Source organism: Pseudorca crassidens, chromosome 16, assembly GCF_039906515.1.
Source record: "Pseudorca crassidens isolate mPseCra1 chromosome 16, mPseCra1.hap1, whole genome shotgun sequence".
Lineage (NCBI taxonomy): Eukaryota > Metazoa > Chordata > Mammalia > Artiodactyla > Delphinidae > Pseudorca > Pseudorca crassidens.
Window position 1 is genome coordinate 74,807,468 of NC_090311.1, and position 24,309 is coordinate 74,831,776.

General features: G+C 47.6%; 1 long non-coding RNA gene across 13 annotated transcripts in view; it reads left to right on the forward strand.

Moving 5' to 3' along the window:
* LOC137209366 (uncharacterized) overlaps window positions 1-24,309 on the forward strand; it is a 107,531-nt gene that overhangs the window by 22,540 nt on the left and 60,682 nt on the right. For 10 of the 13 annotated variants that reach the window (XR_010936011.1, XR_010936019.1, XR_010936016.1 and 7 more), the window contains 3 exons: window positions 453-6,012; window positions 6,766-7,080; window positions 7,516-7,667. This is a non-coding gene — a long non-coding RNA (uncharacterized lncRNA). The remainder of the gene's footprint in view (window positions 1-452; window positions 6,013-6,765; window positions 7,081-7,515; window positions 7,668-24,309) is intronic. The other 3 variants (XR_010936017.1, XR_010936013.1, XR_010936012.1) reach the window with 3 other exon arrangements.

Consider the following 24,309-nt stretch of genomic DNA (forward strand, 5'->3'; position numbering starts at 1 on the left):
CAAAGCTGTGGGTTGGAAAGGCCTGACGTTGCAAGTGAGAGTCCTTCCAAGGCAAGGGTTTCAAAATCAAATTGGCAGCAGTGCATATACATGTAGAAAGAGTGGCAGGACAAAAGTGGGAGAAGTGAGCATTGCTCTCTCTTTGTAAGAAATAGCATCACTGCTGTTCAGGCTTAGCAGTGCTGTTATATTGCCTGAGAGATGTCTTGGTTATAAAAGTGGAGGCGCTGAACTGTGTGTGGCAGCACGTTTGTCCGTATCACATCTTGGGCCTCAAGGCCCTTGGACCTGTGCAGAGCCTGCCCTCAACCCACCCAGCCTCCCTCCCCTCTTGGAAGGATGCCTTAATGATGTAGGGTCTTTGACATTATCCTCAAGTGGGGGGAGGGACTGTTGCCCGGGTGAGAATTGTTGTTCTCCATACGTTATTGACACAGTGTTTTTGAATATAGGCGTCAGGAAGCAGATCCACAGGTATATGGAGACAGAGTCTCTTAAAGACTCACATTTGAATCAAGAACCTGTGGCTGTGCTTCAAGTGGCTTTGCCTCTGTTCACCATGGACTGGGAGGAACCTCAACCCGATCAGGAGAGCCCCTTTCTTGATCCAGCCCAGAAAGTTGGGAGTTGAATCTACACCCAGGTGATTTTCATCTGGACTCGGTACCTACCTGGCCCTGGATCCCTGTCCATAAGAGATGGGCTGGTGGACATATTCAGTGGACATAGGGACTGGAGCCATGTATGTCAACTCATGCCTGATCCAGGAAAAGCATGCCATCCAGGAAAGGTGACTTTTCATTTGGATCCCAGGCACTGACAAATATGGGAAAGACTTGGAGCAATGCCTGTATAGCTGAGGACTTAGAGCCTAGCGCATAAGGAAGTGCAGGCAAATCTCTAACCATTCCCCACTGGACTCCTAGGGGGCTGATCTGAAGGCATCCATTTCCAGAAGAGGAGAGGGCAATAGAGGTGCTGGGCAGTGTGTGAAGGGCCTGACATTCTAGCCAATCAATAAGGGATCTGCTGGAAGCCAGGTGTCCAGTGTTGACATGACGTACCCCTCATTTCCAAGGCCCAGGTTGCAGGTCTAGATCAAATTCCCCTGAGATTAGGCCTAACCGAAATTGCCCTCTGCCAGATAGATCGGGGCAAATCGATCTGGAATGTCTTACTTCTGACGTGCCTGCCTTCCTTCTTCCCTAGATGTGGTTTCAGAACTGAAGAGCTCTGCACCCAGAGCGGAGCAGAGGTGGGCCCGTGAAGGTACTGGCAGAAGGCCCCAGTGCCGGACTAGCTGTGACTGTTTCGTGGGACCAGAGCCACCTGTCCACTGCCCACAGTAGCTCTCATCATTTTCCTCCCTCCAGTCTGCTTGAGAGCATCCAGTCCTTGGCCACAGCAGCTCCTTTTCTCTCCCCCACGTTCTTTGTTCCTCGTGTTCCCTCTGGGGGCATGGGGGCTCGTCATTGAGGTCCATGGTGGTGCAGCCCACTCCGCTGTGCAGGGAAGAGAGAAGCTGAACCTCTGGGAGCAGTTGCAAGTCACTCTTAAGCAGGAGCAAATCCGGGACTGGGTCTCCACCTGTTCACACAGCTCTCTGGCCTCCATCCCAGGGAACATGCCAGGAGAACAACCTGCACACTGGCCTGGCCGCACTCCCCCTCCAAGACTGCCCTCAACCTGACCTTGGCAATCCTCAGCTGCACTTGCAGGACCGGGCTCGGCCATGCACATCCCAAGCCATGCAGTGGTGGCGCTAGGGGACCCAAGTTGTCATCTCCAGATGGGAGCCTCAGGAATGGAGGGTTCTGCAGCCTGCACAGGCTGAGACACACGTCTGGCCACAGCAGGCACGCAGGTGAAGAGACATCTCCTCCGCTGGATCAGCACCCAGCACTTGGAAGCTCATCAAGCCTCTTAGATGGACTCTTGTCAGCCTCAGACATTCAGGGCAAGGCACAGCCTTTCCTGAAGGCGGATGCACGGGGAGAGGGACCACCGGGAATCCCGGGAGCAGCCCTCAGCAAGGAAGAATTTCAGGCTCTTCTCGACACGCTCCCAAGCTCACCAGGGCCTCAGACTTAGGAGGAGGAAGGAAACCTTCTCCCGAGCCCCTTCCAGGCCTTATTTCCTGGGATGCAGGGCCATAATGATAAAAAGAAGGAACAAGCAACCCTTAGTGTTCGGGAGCAGCACCTAGGCAAGAAGACCCATCCTTCACGTGAAACCCCTCTGTCCTATTGGCGGCACTTCGTTGCCTCAGTGAGTGTTGCCCAGCTCCACACAAGCTCTTAGGAAGCATGGACACCAGGAGGGGTGCCCTTCCTGAAGCCTTAAGGAAATCTAGCATTGTAATGACAAAGGTGACCCAACTCTTCTGTCTGCGCCATCCCTGAACTGGAATCAAAACAAGTCAAGGAGATTAGGTAGAAGAAGGACTCATTCACACACGTTACCTTCCTGGCAAGATGGGAAGGTATATCTGAAGTGTGCTTGGTGTATAGAAGAGGAGGGGATGTGACATGGCTCAAACGTGGGTCCAGGAACGTGAGCTCTTATCATGGCTGTGAATGTCGGCTCTGGCAACTGGAAGCAACTTAAGCCTCTAACTAGCGATGATTGCTTCAAAGCTTCAGTCCTTCATACAGTGGAGACGTTGCATATTATTTGCCCCGGGAACATTTGCAATATAAAAAATGGCGGGGAAAGGTACAATAGCATCTCTAACCTGTGACTCAGGAAAGGATAGGAACTTTGCTCTTTCCATCATTTTAGCATGTTTGTATGTATGAGCCTGTATATGTACCTGTACTTTTTCCATGTGGATTTTGAAAAAAGTCTGTGTTCTGAGGCTCTTCCATCAACAGGACCTGCTGCCTTCCTTTGAAAAGTGTGCCTTGGGGGCTTCCCTGGTGGCGCAGTGGTTGAGAGTCCGCCTGCCGATGCAGGGGACGCGGGTTCGTGCCCCGGTCCGGGAAGATCCCACATGCCGCGGAGCGGCTGGGCCCGTGAGCCATGGCCGCTGAGCCTGCGCGTCCGGAGCCTGTGCTCCGCAACAGGAGAGGCCACAACAGTGACAGGGCCACGTACCGCAAAAAAAAAAAAAAAAGTGTGCCTTGGATTTTCAGGTTGTATGTGACATTCCACTGATTCAACAGATATATCTTTGAACTCAGTCTGACTTCTTCTACCTCTATTTTCATTTGACAGGAAGACTCTGTTACAGTGGCCACACGTAGTGGGATAGCGCTTCTGGAAAAAGAGCCTGAACACAGTAGCCTCAGGACAAATGGGGCTTGAGATTTGGAAAGGGACTCCTTGTGGAAAGGATTGTGTCTTTCAATATAGTGAGAGGAAGACTGCATCAGGGTGGCTGGAAACATTCAGATCCTTTGTTGGCAGGACTTCTGCAGACTGTAGACAGAGCTAAGGGCTGTGGCTTAGCCCCTTGTGTGTCCAATGCTGCCCGCTGTAGAGGAGCCCAGGGATGGGCATTGGAGCCCGCACCATCCTCTGATGGCCTGTGTGGAAGTACATCTGCGTTCTCTCGGGATACCCTGGATGCTGTGCATGTCAAAGCCTCTGCTCTGGGACTTCCCTGGTGGTCCAGTGGTTGGGACTCCACGCTGCCACTGCAGGGAGCCTGGGTTTGATCTTTGGTCGGGGAACTAAGATCCCGCAAGCCACGTGGCACTGCCAGAAAAAAGGCCTCCGCTCTCACAAGCAGCCTACCACCTGAGTTGTCCAGTTGGGAGCTGGTAGAGGTCTGGCAGCCAGTGCTTTGGTGAGAGCAGCTATCTAATCAGAAGCTTCAGGGAATTTTATCCACAGAAACTTCCACCTTCTCGAGAAAGACTGTCCTGATCCATCAAGATGGTCCCATCACCCTCCGATCTCTGGCACCTGAGAACAAGGGACCAGAATCTGGGTGTCTTCAAGACATTCTCCTGAGACTTGAAGACAGCTCTGGTCCCGGTGGCAGCCATCCATGGTACCACCTGATGACCATCTTTAGAGTGGACAGAGAAACAAACAAAAACATGTAGCAGCCAGAATGGAGGAGCCCTAACTAAGACACAGATCCTGGACCAGGTTGGGGGTTTTATGCTTTCACAGATGCTACAGTTGAGGCCCTCCTTCTGAAAGTTGTTGGGCCCATGCTGGAGGCCTCAGGCAACCACTTGTGCTGTAAGGCAGTTCTCAACAAGCCCTAGCTGCATCTGAGGGTGGAGAGCAAACTCCTATTTGGGAGGAATCCCGTGCTTCCACCAAACAGCATGTGGAGTTAAAATATGATGTTTTGGTTATGTAGAGCCAGTGGCCATTCTCCCAAACGTACATAAACACAAACACACATGTAAACACACTCACATCAGCATTATTTTAACCTAATTGATTTTATTGAATTGCTGGTGTAGTTATTTCTCATTCTCAATTCTGTATAGGCTTAACTGTCTTCATCTAGTCCACATTTCTGAGTTTCATAAACCTGGGTGGGAAAGGAATACAGTAAAGTTGGTAATTTGTGTATTTTTTTTAAATTTTTGAATTGTCACGAGACCAAACTAAACTGCAATGTTGGTGTGGTAGTATTTTTCATCCAAATCATTCCTTTCAAACACAGTTGTGTCATCCATCATCTAAGTTGCTGCCTTCTTTTTTCTTTTTTTTTAAACACACCATTTTTTAAATGTAAGTCGGTACTTCAGCTCTGTGTTTTGTTTTCATATTATGTATAACGATGTCTATCTTGGATGCTGTGGGGCTATCATTGTACTTCCCACCTCATTTGAATTGTCTTTTTCTTCTCACAAGTTGTGTCATGCCCTTCCTTTTCTGCACTTCTATATTTTCTGACATTCCCAGACTAGCGAAGGAGTAACCAGCTAAAGATGGTTAGTTTCCTTTCCCTTAAACCATTAAAGTTATGTCTCATTTCCCTTCTGGGGATTCTGTCAGGGAACATTGCTTTAGAGTACATTGTATTCGTATGAGATGGGCTCCCCTCAACCAAGCATTCAGTGATGCTGGGCAAGTGTTGTTGGAATTCAAGGAGAGAACATGACCTGGATTTACCTGGGAGATGGACCCAGGTAGTGGAACCACCTCAAACCACCCCCCGAGCCTTGTCCTTGGAATGTGCATTCTGCTTGGCTTCCCCAAGAAGTAAGCTTAACAAGGACACAACTTTGAGATAGCAAGGTGTTGTTGACACCTTTGGACAGTATAGCTGACTGAACCCTTAATGCCTCTATTTAACCTTTTTTAAGGTTCTGGCATACAGGTGGGAAACCTAATCGTTTTGTGGCTGCCCAAGACAAGCTTCAGAAGTAAGTTCCCTTGCTTGTTAAACATGCTACCTACCCTAGTGTGGTCTACCCCTTTCTTCAGACTCTCTGTTGCATGTGAGTAATGGGGTGGGTTTCAGATTACACCCAGGAAGCTGTCAAGAAGTTGGGACTCAAGACCGTGATGTGTGGGTAGACCCTGGACTTATCCATTCACCCTTAGTATTCGAAGTATCATGATCTCACCCTCAAATGAAGGAAATGACTTAGGCATGGAATGAAGTGGGTTTCTGGAGATGCTGAGGGATATGTGCAGTGTACACAAGGAAGCTAGGCTCTTCATTTTGGAAAGAACACACCCAAACCTAATCCTGAGGAACCCAGAGTGACGGACTGCAACCGAAAGCAAACTGTTTGAGTATGTGAAAACTAGAGAGCCCTGAAACAAAATTGTACTGGTGAAAGGATGAGGGCAGCTTCAGAAGTACCTGGTAGCCTCTGAACTTGCCTTTCATTTAATTTCCACTTGCTTCGTGGGATTCCTTCAAGGTCATAAATTTTGAATGAGGGTTTACCGTAGGAAGCTGTTGAAATAAATAGGGGTGAGGCATCCTTGTACTTGTATAAGTCCTGTGCTTCCACGAACTGAACAATTGGCCAGCAGTTTCTGTGCAGTCCAGGTGGCTCTCCCAACATGGATTCATCAGCACATCAAGCGGTAAGTATACATCAGCATCTGGACTTTGTTGTTAGATCATCCAGATGCCTTGATGCCCTTCCAGGGTTAACGAAGCTATAAGTGACCATTAAGTTTGCAGTGACAGATTTTATTGGGCTGTGTTTCAGGAATAAATTGGGGAAAAAGGTTGAGAGTGGCTTGGGCATTTTCTTGAAATGGAAAAGGAAGTTGGTAGCCCTGTTGCCCATCAATGGCTTCTCTACCAAAAGTCTTAAAGTTGGTACTGTAATTGGATGGAATGCTACATAAATTTTCAAATGTTTTCAATTCAGTTGATAAAAATGTATGTTTATTTTCCAGTAGACCAAGTTTGGGATTTTGAGTTGGTTTGGTTCTTTTTTGTCGTTTGTTTTATTGTGTTTTGTTTTCAGTTTTAAGTGGTTAATTTCTATTGTGTTGATGGAAATAATCAACCAACGGTAGTAAGAATAGAAGAGAGTTTATTTTTGCCAAACTGAAAACTAGACCCCAGAAGACACAGATTCCAGAAGCACTTGAATTGTCTTCTCCTGGAGTACAAAATGGAGGCGGCTTATAATGGCAAAATCTGCAGTGTTGCACTCAGTTGCATGAGTTATTTCTAAAGAATTATAATTGGAGCTGGCAAGAGGTAAGGGTTTCGTTAAGCAAGTATTGGTTGGGGTCTGAAACCCTTGCCTACTCACAGGGGAAGACCTTGAGGCCATAAGTTTGCAGCTGGCAGCTTTTAACAGGTTTTTTTTTTTCTTTTAGAAGGGCTGGTGGTGTCCTGGAGTTTGATACAGTTCAGGAAATCCAAGATCTCTATGGTGCAGGAACGTGTCTGAAACCACATTCCACCATGGCCATCTGGCTCCAGTTGGAATGCCTGAAACACAGTTTTATATCTTTTCATAACAAGGGACAAACGTCAGATATGGAGTACGTCACTTCAAGGTTTCAAGAGAGAAAGTTTAGCACGTACACAGCTAGGCAGCATGACCTCACTGTCTGGAAAGAGAAACTCATCCTCCAAGGAGAACCAGCCTGGGCATCATCAGAAGGGGGACATTTGCCCTTATCTTGAAAGTAGGTATTGAAAACAGTCTGATAAAGGCATTCTGTGTTTTTTTAATAGTTCAAGCAGATGTGCAATGTACCTACGACAGGCCATAAGACAGGCGTTTCTAGTTAGCGTAAGCCATAATGACCCTCCCATGAGTCAGTATGTGAAAAATTCTTCCATCAATTGAATGAAATCCCATTTTTCTATGGCTTTGCATTTCGTTTGCATGTAATTCTATGGATTATTTGTTAGTGGTTGGTAGATCCCAGTAACATTGACTATCATCTTTTCTGATAGGTGTATGTTGAGCTCCCAGTGTCCCATTCAGTTAAAAATGGAGTATAATCTCTGGACTCAGAAGTTTTACACGTGGCATAAAGACAATAGCTGGGCTGGCACCATCGTTTTGCATTTATGTGGAATCCCCCCTAAGACTTTTCCCCTTTGCTCTTCAACAGGCGACTCCCAAGAGGACAGAAGAAGGAGACTTGTTCTGAAGCCATGTCAAAAGGATGCTGTGCAAGCACTGCTTCAAAAGAACCCTTACCCTCGTGTAGCTACCAGAGAACAGCTGGCCTGAGACCTTGGCATTCTAGAAAGCAGAGTTCAGGTAAACTTGAATGTCTTTATTCATTCTCTCAGGGTCCACGACCAGAAGCAGTCAGGGCTAAGCAATCTGGAGTCAGTCTTTAAGGTCTGGAAATTTGCTTATAAGCATTAGCCAGATGGTGTCACGCAATGTGAAGAACGAAATAAAAACACCCAACAAGCGAAAGTGACGTACTAGAGGAAGGGTACGAGATGAGGGTTTTCTCATGGCTTGTACGCCCAGTGTGCCGTCTGCTACAGGACTTCAGGTTTGAGGGCACGCTGGGGAGGGGACGTACTTCTTTCTCTCAGTGCTTCTCTTCTGGGTGCTTGAGACAACAGTGACTCAAATCCTGGCAGTGATTGTGCGTCCCTTGGGAACATGTGGCCAGAGTGAGACGAGTGGCTATAGGCCCATTCCAATGGATGGTGAGAAAGAAAAGTCCATGAAACAATGAAGCATGAGGCTGGTCGTGCCATGGAGTTTGTTCCTTTATTGCTTGCCTCCAAAGAACTACCTGTGAAGGCTTCGTCTCTGGTCAGGTTTGAGAGGAGTAATTAAAGGAAGGGAGTTAGCATTTGAGCACAAGGCCTGGGACAGCACAACACGTCAACAAAGATTGGCTGTCTTTCCCTATTGAAATGTTCTCTTGGTTTATCTAATTATCCACACACAACATTCAGAAATGACTGAAAAATGAACATGCGTTGCTCTTTGGTCTTCAGTAATGAGGAAGTAAGCGCGTCATTTCACCGTTGAAGTCAATGGCGCACATTTCAAAGATGGGGATCGGGTACATCAGTGTGTCCTGACCTAGAAATGACTTGGCATGTATCCACTAAGAGGTAAATAACTGTAAATGAGTACTTCCCAGGCAGCATGGGATTTTAGTTATTGTCATCTGGGTTTAGTGAGTTTTTGACAGGGGCACTTGCCCCAATGTACTGTATGTCACGAAACAGTACTGCCTAAGGTGACTTAAGAGAGACAGAGAAACATTACTCAGGTATCCATGAGGCAAAAAAGCAAAAGAGAGCAAGTGAGAGTAAGAGGAGAGAGACAGAAATAGAGAGGGAGGAAAACAGACAGACAAAGACAGGTAGAAGGAGGGAATCAGAGACAGAGACAGAAAGACTGACATAGAAACTGGCTGGTTTGATGGTAAGAGTAATCGAGAGAGAGGGTGTGCTAGCGAACGCATTCTGACTGTGGGAAAGCAAACATTGTCTCCCCCATCACGGGTCTTGACCTTGGATACCAGGAAGGTGACTAAAGGAGGAATGATTATTTTCTTTGATGCACGTTGCGTATTTTCTGAAATTCTGTGCTCTTATTCAGAGATAAAAGTGTTACTCTTTGGATAGTTATAATATATATAACTATATATTATAATCTCTATAGATATAACATAGAGCTTATGCCTTTGAATCATTAACATTTCCGTGGGGGGCAGATGGGCCATACTGGGTTTTCATTAGTTTGCTTGGTTGTTTGTTCTGTTGTAAATCACTGCAGTAGATCTTGGAAATAAGTTGATAACCTGTGGCTTAAATGAGAGCTAGGGCATGACCATTCTCTAGTTCTGGCTGAGGAGCTGGCAGTAATGCATATTCTGGCTCTTGAGCTTGAACAATAGCTGTGGCTTGAGCTTGCTCTGGCTCTGGAGCTGTAGTGGGCAGTAGAGGTGTTGCTGGCTCTAGGTCTTGATATGTTTCCAGAGCTTGTTCTGGAGCTGGTGCTGTAGCTCCAAGAAGAGAAAATATCATCAATAGGACTGCTTTTCCAGTGCCTCCAAAGACAGGAAACTTCTCACTGCCTATCAGGGAAGTCTCAATCCAAGATGCCACCCCCAGGAAGTCTTCCCAGACTGCAGTCTGGGGAAACAGTGATCTGAGTCTCCTCAGAGGCCCAGTTCCAGCCTCGGGAAACTCTGTTCTGTGTGGCTCCACCCCTTCCCCTCCCCACTCGCCCCCCGTCACCCACCCTGAGTCCCCCTCACCATCACCCTCTGCCTCAGGGGGCTCCAGGTGCTCCGGCTGTGCCAGGAGAAGGCGGGCTTGCTGCTCCAGGTCTGAGCCAGGCATGCTGAGCTCTGTGTAAGCCAGAAGCATCTTCAGGCGGGGAACTTCTGGGGGCTGGTGGAAATGCTCAGGGTAATGGTGCAGCCAGGTGCCCAGCGTGGAGGACACGGCCCTGGGGGGAGTCAGGTGGGCAGCAGAGTCAGAGACCGGGCATTTCCTTCCACACTGCGCCCCCAGGGTAGCCCTGGTTGTGAGGTCTAGTGTGACTGTCTGACTCCAAACTAGAACGGAAGCCCTGGAGGGCAGGACTGCTGTCTGCTCGATGCGTTAAATGATGGGTGTTCCTAGAAAAGCACCTGCACCTGGCGGCCTTCCTCTATATGTGAAGAATGACTGAGCCCCACCAGCCCCATCGCACACATCTGAGTGGCCTGGGGCCCCACTGCTCGGCCCCAAGGATCCCTGCTCTCACTCACCCAGGACAGGGCACCCCTAATGGAATCACTCATCACCTTGCACGTGGGAAATACGTTCATCCCAAGGTGAGAGGCACAGTGACAACTGAGGCGGAGGCTTCCTCATGGGGAGGAGGGACATGATGAATTAGCACAACCACCACCCCTCCAGCAGACCTTTCCACAGGCCAGGTCCCCAGAAAGCACTTTCCGTGAAGGACCCGCTGGTCTCTACAGTCACCGTAGGGGGCTGGTCCTCTCTTTACCCTAGTGTGCAGAGGGGCCAGCTGAGGCTCAGAGAGGTGGAGTGACATTCCCACATGTCACAGCTAGAAGGTGGCCGAGTCACCAATGTCCCATCGGGAAAAAGTGCTCACCTTGTGGAGAGAAGGTCCAGCATCTGCTGGGTGGTAGGGAAAGCCCTGTAGGTGCCCAGGAATGTGGGGAGGTCGGAGGGGGCGCCGCCCAGGAAGGCAGGCACCAGGTTTCCCACCAGCGTCTCCAGCCTGCCTGCCTGGACGCTCCACACCATGCAGGTCTCATTCCTGCCCACCGTGAACACATTTTTCCCTTGGGGTGGAACAGAGGAGACATGTGGAATGGCCTACCATACAGTATTTCAAAGAGGCTTAATTTAGGCCTGCTTCTGGGAGCCACTCTGATCCGTAGCATGGCAACTGGCAAAGCCTTATCCCAAGTTAAATTAGTCTCGGCATATTTTAGCAGTGCTCCTTTTTAATGTATAATTCATTTTCTTGGTTTTTCCTGTTGCTTGTGGTCTCCAGGATGAATGGAGCTTCCAATTTGCAGTGCTTTAGACACTTGTTGGGTTATGCTAGAGACAAAAGCAGGCCCATTATCACTGTGAAGGGTATTAGGCAGTCCACATCAGGGGATACTTTCCTTAAGGAGGGCTTTAACTAATCTGGGCTTCCTGGTATTTTGACAAGTCGATCTGCAGAAGTGACCCTGTTACTGCTTGATAATTGCCTTCCTTTGCTGCCTTCTCTGCAGCTTGGTCAGCTAACCAGTTGCCTTTTATTATATGAGCTTCACCTTTTCGGTGGCCTGGGCAGTGCATTATGGCCAGTGGTGAGGGCTTGTGGGCTGCTTCTAATGGTGACAGGATTTAAGAAGTGTGCTTTATGTCTTTACTGTTTGAAGTGAGGAGCCCCGTTTCTTTCCAGATTGCCCCGTGAGCATGCACCACGGAGAACGCATAGTGAGTCTGTGTATATATTTATATTTACTCACTCTCCTTCAGTGAGTAGTAGGGCTCTTGTCAGAGCAATGATTTCTGCGTTCTGGGCTGAGCTACCTGGGGACAGGGCTCTTTCTAAGGGTGACCACCGCATACCCAGCACGTCACCTACCTTGGTCCATGAAGCTGCTTCCATCGGTAAACAGTTCCATATCTGGCCCAGCCGAGGGTTAATCGCTTAAGTCCGGTCTGCTAGAGTGTACTAGCTCGATGACGGGTAGGCATTTGTGCTCCGGGGGCTGTGCAGCATTAATTGGGAGCATTGTGGCTCGATTTGGGGCTGAAGTGACCCTGAAGTCTTACATTGAAATTGTCGAAGAGAATGGCTTGGTACTTTCCCATTCTCCCAGAAGTCAACCAATAGCCCCCTTTTTGTTCCAGTAAAGAAAGAACATGGTGAGGGACATACACAATGGTGGGTTGCCTCCGGGTAAACTTCTGAGTTTCCTGAGGTATGTCACAAGTAGCTGCTACAACTTGAAGGCAGAGGGGCCGTCCCTTAAGTCTGTTCGGGTTGTTTTGAGAAGTAGGAAACAGGTAGAGGGAGATTCCCCAGAGTTTGAAATAACACGCCGAGACTTATGCCTTGTCTCTCATGTACATACAATTTGAAAGGTTTCTTTAAGTCTGGTAGTCCCAAAGCCAGGGCTGAGACTGACTTTGTTTTTATGGTTTCAAAGGCTGTTTGAAAGTTACTTTAGTCCAAGTAAGGGACTCAAGATCATGTCCCTTTAAAGTCTCATAGAGGGGCTTTCTATGGGCCCACAGTTCGGGATCCAAATCCAACAGAACCCTGTCATTCCCAGAAACCCCTTCAGCTGTCTGCGAGTCTTGGGTGTTCCCAAGCCTGCAGTTACCTGTTTTCTATCAGGCAAAAGATCCTGCTGTCCTTGGGGAAGGACAGAGTCCAGATACATGACTTGTTGCTTACATATTTGGGCCTTTTTCTGGGAAACCTTATATCCGTCGTTGGCCAGATAGTTCAGGGTTCTGATGGTATTTTGTAGGCACTTGACACATGTAGGGCTCGCTATGGGCAAATTGTCCACATTTTGGAGTAAGAGTCTTTCATCCAATATTAAGTTTCTAAGGTCCCTAGCCAACATTTCCCCAAACAAGGTAGGGGAATTCTTAAATCCTTGAGGCAGGACTGTCCAACAATACTGTTGGATTACCTGTGCTTCTGGGTCCTGCCATTCAAAAGCAAATAGCTGCTGTGATTCTTCTGCAATAGGAATGCAGAAAAGAAGTACCTTTCAAGTCCGAAACTGAGCACCACCTGTATTCCCCCAGAATCGTTGTGAACAGAGTGTATGGCTCAGGTACCACAGGGAGCAAATCTTGGACTATTTCATTAATAGCCCTCAAGGCTTAGACGAAGTGATACTCTGCTGAGTTTGGCTTTTTGACTGGGAGAATAGGGGTCTCATACGGGGACCTGCAAGGTTTAATTAATCCTTTTCCCGAAAACTTTTTTAGGATTGTCTCAATTCCCTTTTGGGCCTCTTGCCTCAGAGAATATTGTTTTAGATTAGGTGTCCCGGGGTCCTTTTTAACGGGATTTGTATTGGACATGCATTTTTGGCCTTCCCAGGGGTGCCGTCAGCCCATACTTCTGGCCTTATCTTTTCATAGACTTCAGGGGAAAAGAGCTCCGTCTCCTTTTCTGGGGTGGCCACGAGTGCCCTCTGTAGGCTTAAAATGTGCTTCAATGGGACCCTGATGTCAGGCTGTTCCGGTGAAAAAGTTACTTGAACATTTAATTTACAAAGGAGATGTCGGCCCAAAAGAGGGATCGACACGCTGACATATATAAGAAACTGTGTTTCAGGGTGAGGTCCCCTAATTGGCATCCTAGAGGCTGTAAGAGAGAACGATTTTGTACTTGCCCAGAAACTCCCATGACCAGGATGGACTGAGATGTTTTCTGTGCCACCTTGGTGTTTACCACAGCATACGTTGCACCCGCATCTATCAGAAGGTCAATCAACTTGTCTCCCACAGTCAAAGTTACTTGGGGCTCCTGTGGGGAAACTGGAATTGGACACCTCAAGTCCAAGGGAGCCCCTGGTTCTCTTCATTCATCATCAGAGTGTTCCTCTCTTTCTACCATATAAAAGGTTCCCGTCTTTCTTTTATTGTTTCCCGTCTTATTTTTTCGCCTAGGGCAATCTTTTTTCCAATGCCCTTCCTCCTTATAGTAAGCACATTGTTCCCTCCCCAATGGTGGCTTACCTCTGTTGGGGTTACTCACCTTCCGGGAGTCTAATGCTGCTGCCAGAAAAGTGGAATTCCATTTTGCATCATCTTCCTCTGTCATTGTTCCCTGTTGTTGAACACTTTAAAAGCAACATCTACCAATTGAGAAGGGTTCATTCCAAATGCACCATCTAATTTTTGTAATTTTCTTCTTACATCTGGGGCACTTTGCCCAATGAAGGTCGTATGTCCCATTCTCATATTTTCGGGACCTCAGGGTCTGCATCCGTGTAGCATCTATAAGCTTGATAAATTCTTTCTAGAAAGTCTCATGGATCCTCATTGGATTTTTGGTGTATCTCCTGAATTTTGCTTAAGCTCTTTTGCCTAGGTACCCCTTTTGGAGACCCACTAAGATACACTTCCTATAATGCTCTAGATGTGGTATATCTCCATTATTAGGATCCCAGTCAGGCTCAGCAGTAGGAACCGCCCGACTTGCTTCTGGAGTTCCATTTGGATCTGCTGGATGAAGCTGGTGTGCTTCCTTGCTAGCCAGTGACCATCCTCCTTTCATCCCCAGTAAGAATCATATTCATCACCGTGTGAATGTCCACCCCGGGGGGATGGTGAGTGGCAAAGATAGAAGTGAAAAGTTCAGTCATGTGGAGGGGGTCCTCTCAGTAAGCAGGGTTATGGTCTTTCCAATTAAACAGATCTGAAGTTGAGAATGGATTGTACATCCATAGAAACCCAGCTGGCTGGCCATTTGCATTAAGGCCTTCTGTGGGGTATTGGCGCAAGGGAAATTGCCCCAATCCAGAAGTGGCTCCCGGTCCAAATTGGGTGCCCTGTCGGGTCTTCGATGGTGACACCAAAGCAGGCCCCTGTGCCCCAGGGGTTAACGTAGAAACTTCTAACTGATCCCCATAAGTAGGGGAAACAGGAATTGGTAAAAGGAGTGCATATACTGGTGGCATGGAGGCGGTCAGAACAACCGCTGGTGCAGCTGGCTGGGCCAGTGGGGGAGCCGGCTTGGTCAGAGAGGGTTTACGTTTTGAAATAACATGTCCTCAGTCTCACTTTCTCCCTCTCCCTCTTGTAGAACAGATTTTCCCTTGGTTTTCCTTTTAGACTGCTGCATCATAAGGTGGCAGCCATCTGACTTTTTTCCTCCTGATGAATGGCATAAATGCTTCTACCTGTGGAATCTCATCATTTTTACCTGCTCTTTCACAAGACAGTTCTAAATGCAAGATCGTATAATAATTGAGCCATTCAAGGGCCATTGCTCTCCTGATCCTAACGTATATTGGGGCCACACACTATTACAATAGAATATTATCTCTTTCTTAGTCATAGGCCCACAGCTGTATTTTGCCCATTTATTTGAGATACGCCCCAAAGAGCTTTCCTTAGGGACAGATGGAGCGTTTCCTGTATTTACAAGTTCAAGAGCAACAAAACACAGAAGGCATAAATTCCAATACCACAACCACAAACAAATTCCATCCTGAATGAACACAAAACAATAGCAAACGAACAGGTTCCCACAATAATTCTCCTCTCCAACAGGGTACCCCAATCAAATGCAAAACAAGATGGCCTTTACCTTACAGAAAAAGCCCTAATTGAGCGGGGGAGAATGTTCTCGGCTGTACACACTGGAGTGACGTACCCTACTGTACGGAGGCCATCGGCTCCCAAATTCAATCACTTGCTCCAGCTGCCAGGCCCCAGGGCAGCCAGTGCCACTGCAGGGAATTTTGAAGGGAAGATCCTCAGGATAAGTGGTCCCGGCAGCTGCTAGCTAGGGCCTTACCCCCAAATTTCCCAACCCGGGCTGTCTGGCCACAAGCAGCGAGGCTGCTGGCTGGCTCACCAGAATTGATAGCAAGTCCGAGCTTGTCCTGCTCGCTGCATGACAGGCCAATAAATCGGGAGACAAAGTGTTAGGGCAAGGAATAATGGCTTTATTCAGAAAGCCAGCAGACCGAGAAGATGGCAGACTAGTGTCTCAAAGAACCATATTTCCCCAGTCAGAATTCAGACTTCTTTTATACCAGAAAGGCAGCCGGTGTTTGGTTGTGGAGAACTTCTTGGTGCAGAAATCTTTTTTTCTTTTAGCTGTCTACGTAGGTCAAGTCACGGTCAGGTCACGATGTTCCTGCAAACCTCCAACAAAACAGATACTATTCTCTGTTCTGCAACTTTTTAATCTGAAAGTGTAATACTCTTAAAGGTAACAGCCAGAGAAGGGGCTCAAGGAGCATCCCACGGTGTCAGACCAGGCTCATGTGGCGCCTGCCGGGCAGCTGGTGTGAGCCTGGGCCAGAGGTTGCCTCTCCCGTCGTCGCTCCTCAAGGTAGCAGGTGGGCCGTCGCTGCCGGCTAAGGGTGTAGCTGTCCTGGAGCTTTCACGAGCCATGGTGGCTACCTCATGGGTGGCTGCCCCGCATGGCTGGAACAGAGGTGGTCACGGCCCCGGCGCGGGCTCGTCCGCTCGGACGTGTGGAGGCCCAGTGTGGCTGCGGTAGGGTCGCCACTGGGAGCAAGGGGAGGCCATGAAGCGCGGGCGTTCGCCCTCCCGAGGTTGGGGCGGGGACTAAACGGCCCCACAGGCGATGATGCAGCTGCCTGCATGTCCGGCCTGCTGGCTCCTACCAAGCCCTCTCCAAGGCGCGGCTGCACATACCTGGACAGGTGGGCTGGCCGGGGCTGCCCCACTAGGACCCAGGATTTGACCCCCAAGATGGCGCTCCACCCCAGTACAGGGGCCGTTCCGTGTGTGGGCGTGGGGCCTGAGGTGCTGGCTTGTGCCCAGCCACATGCCCAGCATCTGCTGTTGGACAGTGTGAACCCTTCAGCTCGGCTGCTGTCCAGGCCCCTGCAGCGCCCTCGCAGGATGTAACAGGGACGGAGTGGGCATGCAGCTGTTAGCGCAAGACCGTTAGCTTGGTGGTTAGAGGTCCTTCTCTACCCACAGTCAGCCTTGCAGTGGTCCTCGCAGCTGGGCGCCATGAGAGACAGATCCCAGCCTTCTCCCCGGGGCCCTCTGGGGCCTCCGGCCTCGGGCTAGTGGGCGAGCTGGGGACCTGGGGACAGGCTGAGGGCTGTGTCCTGCAGAGCTCCAGAGCCCTCGCCACAGCTGCCCACTGGCCAGGCCCAGGCCTTGAAGCAGCAGTGCACCTCTCCACCATTCCCGTTTCTACGACCTAATGGTGGTGGTGGTCTCCATGGGTCACAGTCCATGAGTACATGGACACTGCCTTAAGGTAACAGCTTCAGCCAGCTTCAGTCTCTCCAAGTTTCGAAAACTGGTTCAGCTTAGATCAGTTGTCTACGGCTAGGAGGTGGCCAGAGGTCAGGGTTAAGTTGCAAGGACATGGCCCATCATTACTTAAGGTCCACCTCTGTGGTTCGGGTTATTCTCAAAAAGGACAATTGCTGTGAGCTGGGAAGGACAATTGTTAATAACCTGATTGGTATTTACTATTGATCTTATACAGAAGATTCTCTCCAGTTTAAATGAAAAGCCAAAGGGAAGGCTGGGTGCTGGGTGCCTGGCTCCCTCAGTGATGACGGCTGGGCAGGGTCTGGGGACTCAGCCCTAAGGGCGCCGCCAGCTGAGATCTGCCTCTTCAGCCAGACCTGGGCACTGGCGGGAAGACCCAGACTGGGTGCTGGATGAACGCTCTGGGGCAGGGTTAAGCGGCCCATGGAGGGACCCCCTCCTCTTAGCCAGGGCCTGGACCTTGGAGGGTGAAAGCTGAGCCTTGGGACCTTCCCCTTCCTTGTCAGAACAGAGAGTAACATTTGTTTTGGTGGAGGTTTAAAGGAACATCGTGACCTGACCATGACCTGACCTCAAGAACAAAGGATCTGACGCCAAGAAGTCTGCAGCAGCTAACCACGCCCCTCCCTCACCTTTCCTGTAAAAGGGCTTCGCCGAAAGCTTTTGGGGAGTTCGGGGTTTTTAAGGCATGAGCCACCCGTCTCCTTGCATGGCCCTGCAGTAAACCTTTCTCTGCTCCAAACTCTGATGTTTTGGTATCGTTTGGCCTCACTGTGCGTTGGGCACATGGACTTGGCATTCAGTAACATGGTGACTGTGCCGGTGAAGAGGGTGAGTGCGCAAATGGGGGCCAGGTCCTGTGGCCTGTGACCCAGGGAGACTGCGGCTGTGGGGACCACTGCGATGCTGACCAGTGGTGGAGCAGGACGGCTAATGGCTAACGGCCCCAAGCTCATCCCTCCCCCATTACAGCCCTCCCCTCAAGTCCCCCTTCCCCCCGCATGGAGATGCGGGGACGTGAGGCTGCCCGGGGAGGGCTCCCAGACGCGGCCGGGCCTGGACTGGCCTGCTCTCGGCCACCTCGTGTTCCTTTAGGGACCTCCTGGTAAAGGACCAGAGTCGTCCAGGTTAAGCATTGAACCGCCTAACGCATCTGAGAAACCTCCCACTCAGGGGTTTCCTGAAGCAGAAGCCCTGGGAAGTCAGGACACAGCAGGAGAACATCCGTCTCTGTGAAGCGTCTCCAGCCAAGTGAGCCGGCTGTGGGGCTGTCGCTAGAACGTGTGTGCCTGGCTCCCGGGGCTCAGAGTTCTGTTGGGGTCTGTTGCCAAGGAGGTGACTTCACTTCCTGGGGGCCCCTTACTTGAATCCCCTCCTCAGACAACACCGCTACACACAGCCCTCTGGGCTGCCGACGGCTCACCCCTTCTCCACGCAACCCCATATCTCACACGGTCACACCTCACAGCCCTCTCTACTGCTCCCGGGGAGGGTCTGTGCACAGCTTTGAGGAGGCAGACCTGGGTTCCAGACTCAATTCCCCATTCTACCTGTTCTCCATCCTGGATAAGTCACTGTGTCTCTCAGGACCTTTCTGTTTCCCTGTCTGTGCAATGGAGACTATTGTGGCCTGTACTTCTAGGGATGTCCTCAGGCATATGTGGAATAATATCTATGCAAGTGGAGGAGTGGTATCACATGTTGGGAGTGCCTCCAAACCCTTTTTTCTTTCTCTTGTCACCTCCCTGCGTCTGTTGCTCTTCTGACACCACAGTCTAATGTCACTGTGTGTGTGTGTGTTTGCCAGTGTTCACTCCCTGAATGCCCAGTAGAAAATGCCCACCCCCACCCTCCACCGATAGGGAGAAAATGGACAAGAACTTACCAAGATCTTAGGGTTTCTCATTACCGAAGCAATCCCTATGGGAGGGGTCTGAGCCTGGCCTAGAGGGTCATAACACACCCTTACTCTTGGACGCTGCCTGTTGTGGGCCCTGCGGTAGTCCCTGTGTGTTTATGGACCTCAGTTTTCAACTGTCCAGTGAGAGATAGATTCAGAAGTATAAGAACTAAACTCAGCATAGAGCTGTCTCTAGATCCCTCTTCCCTGGTTGTGGTGTGGACAGGGTTCACTCAGGGTTCCCGTGACATAGGCACCTCCTAGGAGAAGTTGCCAGATGCCCATCTAGGCTGCAAAATGCTGTCCCTCTTCCCCATGCCATCTCCATATCTTCTCTAACTATACCAGCACAGCCTTTTCCAGAGCCCCTGAGAGAACCTGGGTGCAGCCAGGCCCCAGCTTTGAGGAAACAGAATTGGGTTCATACCTGGCTCTGCCTATTGGCAGTCTGTGGTTCTGGGCAAGGCAGTAAGGCTCTCAGGGCCTCCCCCTTCCCCACTTATGGAGGGACCCCCGTGGTCCCCACGTCCTGGTGAACACATCCTTGTGTCATCTCTTACTTTTGAGTGTGGACAGGACTTAGTGTCTCATTCTATTCCATGGAAGGTGGCGAAGTGATACAAGGTCACTTCCAAGGTTTGGTTGTCAACAGTCAGTGTCTAACCTCCCTCCTTCCCTGTCTCTCTCTGTTTCTCTCTTTCTCTGTCTCCCCTTCTGTCTCTCCCTCCTGCCCTCTGTCTGGTCCCTTGCTATCTGGAGAGGCCCACATGGCCCAGAACTGAGGAAAGCAACAGACAGAGGAGAACTCAGAACTTCAGTCCAAACTGCCTCTTTATACTACTCCTTCAGTGAGGTCAGATCCTGACTCAGTTTTGCTCACAGCCCCAAACCTCCTGGGAGACCCTGGCAGAAGCGTCCAGCCGAGCCACGCTCGATTCCTGGTCCCAGAAACCTGCGATAATAAATGTTTGTTGCTCAAGCCAGCAGCATTGGGAAATGTTGTCCCATAGCAACAGATCACTAATTCAGTCATTACACAGCGGGCCACGCCCGCCCCATACTCTTCTCCCCTACTCTCCGCCCACGCCCCCTTCCAGCCACACTGGCCTCCTTACTAAATTCATCTCTGGCCAGATACATTCTGCTTCCGTGCCTCTACACAGCTGTGCATTCTTCTGTGCTGAGTATCTCCGGACCTGTGACTGGCTGGCTCCTTCTTGTCGTGCTGCTAGAGATAGAAACGTCACTTCTGTCAAAGTATCTGGCACAGGACGCTCATATAACCATTTTTAATACATAACGAGCAAAGGAAGCAAGCAGAGGAGATTATCAAAGGGCATTAAACACTTCTCTAAATGCATTAAAGAATGTTTATATCATCCATTCCCTGGTATAACACTCTGGTCAAAGTAGCTTGTACATAGCAGTCTTTTAAACATTTTCCTACATAGGTTTTTCAACAATTCTCTAAATGCATTACAGAATGTCTTTCAAATCCAATTCCTTAAACAACTCTCTTCTCTGTGTAGCAAGCAGGTTTCACTGTTTTAACCATTATTCCATGTGTTTTTAAACATTTCTCTCGATGCGTTATAGAATGTCTATCATATGCATTCTCTGAAATAACACTCTTTTCAGTGAAGCTGATATGTAGCACTCTAATAACCATCTTTATTACATGTCTTTCTAAACACTGCTCTAAGTTCATTACAGAGTGGATATCACAACCATTCCCTTAAATAACACAGCTTTTTAATGTAGCAAATGGGTTGCACTCTTATAGCTATCATTATTCCATGTGTTTTAAAATATTTCTCAAAATGCATTACTACAAGGCTATCACATGCATTCCTTGAAATAACATTCCTCTCAAAGTAACATGCACATAGTACTATAACCACTCTTACTGTATTTGTTTCCAAAAACTTCTCTTAATGCATTAGAGAACAGCTATCACACCTGTTGCCTTAAATAACACTTTTGTCAGGTAGCTTGCATGCACACTTATATAACCATTATTATTACATGTGTTTTAATTACTTTCTAAATGCATTGCGGAATTCTGTCACTTCCGTTTTTTAAAATTAGTTTTTTTGGAGTATAGTTGATTACAATATTGTGTTAGTTTCTGCTGTACAGCAAAATGAATCAGTTATATATCCACTCTTCTTTTTAAACAACTTTATTGGAGTATAATTGCTTTACAGTGTTGTGTTAGTTTCTGCTGTATAACAGTGAATCAGCTATGTGTATACATATATCCCGATATCGCCCCCCTCTTGTGCCTCCCTCCCACCCTCCCTATCCCACCCCTCTAGGTGGTCACAAAGCACCGAGCTGATCTCCCTGTGCTATGCAGCTGCTTCCCACTAGCTATTTATTTTACATTTGGTAGTGTATATATGTCCATGCTATTCTCTCACTTCCTCCCAGCTTACCTTTCCCCCTCCCGGTGTCCTCAAGTCCATTCTTTACGTCTGTGTCTTTATTCCTGTCCTGCCCCTAGGTTCATCAGAACCATTTTTTTTTAGATGCCATATATACGTGTTAGCATATGGTATTTTTCTGACTTATTTCACTCTGTATGACAGACTCTAGGTCCATCTTCCTCATTACAAATAACTCAATTTCATTTCTTTATATGGCTGAGTAATATTCCATTGTATATATGGGCTACATCTTCTTTATCCAGTCATCTGTCGACAGACACTTAGGTTGCTTCCATGTCCTGGCTATTGTAAATAGTGTGGCAGTGAACACTGTGGTACATGACTCTTTTTTTTTTTTTTTTTTTAACATCTTTATTGGAGTATAATTGCTTTACAATGGTATGTTAGTTTCAGCTTCACAACAAAATGAATCAGTTATATATATACATATATTCCCATATCTCTTCCCGCTTCCGTCTCCCTCCCTCCCACCCTCCCTATCCCACCCCTCCAGGCGGTCACAAAGCACCGAGCCGATCTCCCTGTGCTATTCGGCTGCTTCCCACTAGCTATCTACCTTACGTTTGGTAGTGTATATATGTCCATGCCTCTTTATCGCTTTGTCACCGTTTACCCTTCCCCCTCTCCATAGCCTCAAGTCCATTCTCTAGTAAGTCTGTGTCTTTATTCCTGTTTCACCCCTAGGTTTTTCATGACATTTTTTTTCCCTTAAATTCCATATATATGTGTTAGCATACGGTATTTGTCTCTCTCTTTCTGACTTACTTCACTCTGTATGACAGACTCTAGGTCTATCCACCTCATTACAAATAGCTCAATTTCGTCTCTTTTTATGGCTGAGTAATATTCCATTGTATATATGTGCCACATCTTCTTTATCCATTCATCCGATGATGGACACTTAGGTTGTTTCCATCTCTGGGCTATTGTAAATAGAGCTGCAATGAACATTTTGGTACATGACTCTTTTTGAATTATGGTTTTCTCAGGGTATATGCCCAGTAGTGGGATTGCTGGGTCATATGGTAGTTCTATTTGTAGCTTTTTAAGGAACCTCCATACTGTTCTCCACAGTGGCTGTATCAATTTACATTCCCACCAACAGTGTAAGAGGGTTCCCTTTTCTCCACACCCTCTCCAGCATTTACTGTTTCTAGATTTTTTGATGATGGCCATTCTGACTGGTGTGAGATGATATCTCATTGTAGTTTTGATTTGCATTTCTCTAATGATTAGTGATGTTGAGCATTCTTTCATGTGTTTGTTGGCACTCTGTATATCTTCTTTGGAGAAATGTCTATTTAGGTCTTCTGCCCATTTTTGGATTGGGTTGTTTGTTTTTTTGTTATTAAGCTGCATGAGCTGCTTATAAATTTTGGAGATTAATCCTTTGTCAGTTGCTTCATTTGCAAATATTTTCTCCCATTCTGAGGGTTATCTTTTGGTCTTCTTTATGGTTTCCTTTGCCGCACAAAAGCTTTGAAGTTTCATTAGGTCCCATTTGTTTACTTTTGTTTTTATTTCCATTTCTCTAGGAGGTGGGTCAAAAAGGACCTTGCTGTGATTTATGTCATAGAGTGTTCTGCCTATGTTTTCCTCTAAGAGTTTGATAGTTTCTGGCCTTACATTTAGGTCTTTGATCCATTTTGAGCTTATTTTTGTGTATGGTGTTAGGGAGTGATCTAGTCTCATACTTTTACATGTAGCTGTCCAGTTTTCCCAGCACCACTTATTGAATAGGCTGTCCTTTCTCCACTGTACATTTCTGCCTCCTTTGTCAAAGATAAGGTGACCATATGTGCGTGGGTTTATCTCTGGGCTTTCTATCCTGTTCCATTGATCTATATTTCTGTTTTTGTGCCAGTACCATACTGCCTTGATTACTGTAGCTTTGTAGTATAGTCTGAAGTCAGGAAGCCTGATTCCTCCAGCTCCATTTTTCGTTCTCAAGATTGCTTTGGCTATTCGGGGTCTTTTGTGTTTCCATACAAATTGTGAAATTTTTTGTTCTAGTTCTGTGAAAAATGCCAGTGGTAGTTTCATAGGGATTGCATTGAATCTGTAGGTTGCTTTGGGTAGTAGAGTCATTTTCACAATGTTGATTCTTCCAATCCAAGAACATGGTATATCTCTCCATCTATTTGTATCATCTTTAATTTCTTTCATCAGTGTCTTATAATTTTCTGCATACAGGTCTTTTGTCTCCTTAGGTAGGTTTATTCCTAGGTATTTTATTCTTTTTGTTGCAATGGTAAATGGGAGTGTTTTCTTGATTTCACTTTCAGATTTTTCATCCTTAGTGTATAGGAATGCCAGAGATTTCTGTGCATTAATTTTGTATCCTGCTACTTTACCAAATTCATTGATTAGCTCTAGTAGTTTTCTGGTAGCATCTTTAGGATTCTCTATGTATAGTATCATGTCATCTGCAAACAGTGACAGCTTTACTTCTTCTTTTCCGATTTGGATTCCTTTTATTTCCTTTTCTTCTCTGATTGCTGTGGCTAAAACTTCCAAAACTATGTTGAATAAGAGTGGTGAGAGTGGGCAACCTTGTCTTGTTCCTGATCTCAGTGGAAATGCTTTCAGTTTTTCACCATTGAGGACGATGTTGGCTGTGGGTTTGCCATATATGGCCTTTATTATGTTGAGGAAAGTTCCCTCTATGCCTACTTTCTGCAGGGTTTTTATCATAAATTGGTGTTGAATTTTGTCAAAAGCTTTCTCTGCATCTATTGAGATGATCATATGGTTTTTCTCCTTCAATTTGTTAATATGGTGTATCACGTTGATTGATTTGCGTATATTGAAGAATCCTTGCATTCCTGGAATAAACCCCACTTGATCATGGTGTATGATCCGTTTAATGTGCTGTTGGATTCTGTTTGCTAGTATTTTGTTGAGGATCTTTGCATCTATGTTCATCAGTGATATTGGCCTGTAGTTTTCTTTCTTTGTGACATCCTTGTCTGGTTTTGGTATCAGGGTGATGGTGGCCTCGTAGAATGAGTTGGGGAGTGTTCCTCCCTCTGCTATATTTTGGAAGAGTCTGAGAAGGATAGGTGATAGCTCTTCTCTAAATG